General features: G+C 34.6%; 1 pseudogene; it reads right to left on the bottom strand.

Moving 5' to 3' along the window:
- LOC114048142 overlaps positions 1-2520 on the bottom strand; it is a 155493-nt pseudogene extending 152973 nt beyond the window's left edge.
- Between the last annotated feature and the right edge of the window lie 439 nt (positions 2521-2959).

Raw genomic sequence — 2959 nt, 5'->3', positions numbered from 1 at the left:
TGTGTGTGTGTGTGTGTGTGTGTGTGTGTGTGTGTGTGTGTGTGTGTGTAGTAACTATTTCTGGTGAAGGAAGTGGAATAATTTTTTTTCAGCTGCCAGCAGCTTCCTGTTATTGAGGAGCATCATGATGATAGTAAATGATCATATTACAGTGAAGGAACACAAAAGCAGACTGTGTCAACATTATTTCTATTTTTCTTCAGAGTTCACAAAAGCCAAGGCAAATCTTATTCTTAAAAGGAAGGAGAAAAGAACCTTTCACAGCTTATCTGCAACCCACAAGGGGGCTTGTGTTTCAGGGAATTTGTCATCTTCTATTGTGAATAAAGATATTTTCTAGGGGGAGGAAAGGATTTCAGGTCCAAGTCAATGATATTACCTCTGACACCAGAAGAAACCCAAGAGATGAAAGAAAATAGAGGAGTAACATAAGGAAATGATCCAGGAATACTTTGTCATGTTAAAATATAAAATCTTTTATAATAGTGATTTTGACAAGAATTGCATCTTTTTCTCTCAAGATCATAAAATGCCTTGTCAGCTAGTGCAATCTACTGGATTCCCAACTTCTGCTCTGGAATAATATCCTTTTTTACTAGATGAGAATTCCTAAAGTCTAGATAACTATATATTCACCATAAGTTTTAGAGCTAGTAAAGGCCTTAAAGATAATCGGATCAGAGCTCTAGAATAATCAGCGACCTCAAAAGTCATTTAGTCCACTATCTCACTTTATAGTTGATGAAAGTAATCCCTAGAAGTTTAAATAACTTGCCTAAAGATACACAGTTAATAAGCATCAGAGGTGGTATTTTAACACAGTTCCATCGATTCCAGAGCTTTTTCTTTCTTTCTTTCCTTCATTCCTTCCTTTCTTCCTTCCTTCCTTCCTTTTTTCTTGCTTTCTTTCTTTTCTTTTCAAGTTTATATTGTGAAAAAATAAGTTTTGTCACTGAGGTATTTTGTAACCTATAGTAGTTTCAATTCATTATTGTATCACAAAAATGGATTAGGAAAATGAAACAAATAGAAAATTGTCTACAATAAACAAATGTGTTTACATTCTGACACTTATTTTTAAATTCAAGTCCTAAAACATCTTAGATCTGAGAAATACCAACTTCTAAAAATCTAGTAAAAAGCACTGCTTTTCCAATAAACATGGAGAAAGACTCTTAACCTGAATGTAAATATCACAACTATAATTTACCAGAATTGTGCAACTTGATAAGATTTAGATGAATCTGAATTTAAAATATTTTAGAAATGAATTTGAAATGCATCACAATGTGTAAAGAAATGTAATTTTCATCTTCTTAACCTGTGATTACATCGGAAGGATGTAAGCAAAACTGAAAATTTCAAATATAAAAGAGAAATAGATAAATCTATCTCCATAAACATGTAATATAGGATAAAGCTTTGAATCCATGTTAATTATTGTTTTTATATGATATAGGTGGTTAATATGTATTAAAGAAAAATATAAAGAGTAGACTTTTGCCATTTTTTGAAAATCTCATAAATTACATAAATTCTCAAGTTTATAAATGCTGAAATAAATAATTTTTACCTAGTAATGACTATTTTGAAAAACTGAAGACTCTTGACATTGTTCATAGACAGTGTCAAAAACACAAAAAGCCGCCACCTAATTTCACTTAATTTCTTCATGATGCAACTGTCAGGTGTGGAATTCATGAAGATACTTCCAGCAACCACGTGGGTGCCCCAAAGACTATGGCAAATCACTTTTCAGCATCCAAGATCATCAATAGAGAGTCACAAGTGTTGGTAATACTCAACTGTTTCAAAATGAGTGTTGCTTGTTTACTGTCCAAGGAATGCCAATGCAGATGATAAATTAATAAACTTAGACTAATAGCCTTCAGTATGCAGAGCTTAGTGAATTTCTTTATTGCAATTTGTGAACTTTTCTAACAGCATTTCTCTTTCATTTTCAACCTCCTTACTCTATGTGGTTATCATTTTTTGCTTTTCCACATTGCAATTAATACCATTAGCTTGCCAGAATTCACTTCTGGAAACATGAATTCAAAATCTCTTCAACGTAGCTCTGGACATGTTTGTCTTACACATTCTACTTTGGCATTTTTAGAATAAGTTTCTGCCCTGTTAGTTTCCTGTTATTCAACAGGTGCATCACTTCCCTCAAATTCACTTACATTTGCCATTACAAATTCATGCTTCTCACTTGATAAAGGCTCTGCTAGGATATTAGGCAAAGTTCAATGAACTGGAATTTTCTTTGGCAAAGCTATCCCATTGAGGTGACAATCAAAATTTAAGTTCTCAGGAAGCTGAAATCTTTGACCCTGAGGCCCAAATGGTCCCATTGTTTCATCTGATCACACAGTTCTTGAAAATATATCTAGGGGTGCAATGAGACACATGAGACACATCTGAACCTGAAGATCCCCCAGTGAAAAAAGCTTAGGGACTTAAAACCCTCCTGACTAAAGAGTAAATTCCTAAGAGGTAGGAAACCAGCGTGGCTCTGTTACAGAATACAATGAATGTTTCTGGTGGGAGAAAAAGAATAAAATAATATTTCCCTTTATTGCTTTTTTCCCCACTTTCTTAAATGAGAAGTTCTTCCTGCTGCTGTTGCCACTGCCAGAAGCCAGAAGCCACACTTTCTGGTCACTGTCAAAATAGCATCAGCATCATCAGCATCACAGGCAGAAGTCTCCAGAGCTTTTTCAACTGTACACATTACCTCCCATCTAGTACATCCCCATCACCTTACAGATGTGATAGCACAAAGAGAAATAACTTGCGTATTTCCTACAGGTCATAAATGGCAGAGTGAGGATTCAAACCTGGGTCTAGATCCAATGTCCTTTCCATTCTAACATACTGACACCATTTGGATTAGATGCAAAGACTAGAATGTCTCCCTTTAAATTTCCCCCCTCTCATTCATTCATTCAACAAA

This window comes from Vombatus ursinus, unplaced genomic scaffold (assembly GCF_900497805.2).
Source record: "Vombatus ursinus unplaced genomic scaffold, bare-nosed wombat genome assembly UNPS02014791.1, whole genome shotgun sequence".
In the NCBI taxonomy this organism is placed as follows: domain Eukaryota; kingdom Metazoa; phylum Chordata; class Mammalia; order Diprotodontia; family Vombatidae; genus Vombatus; species Vombatus ursinus.
Note: the sequence above shows the minus strand (reverse complement) of the source record. Positions and strands in the feature narration are given on the sequence as shown.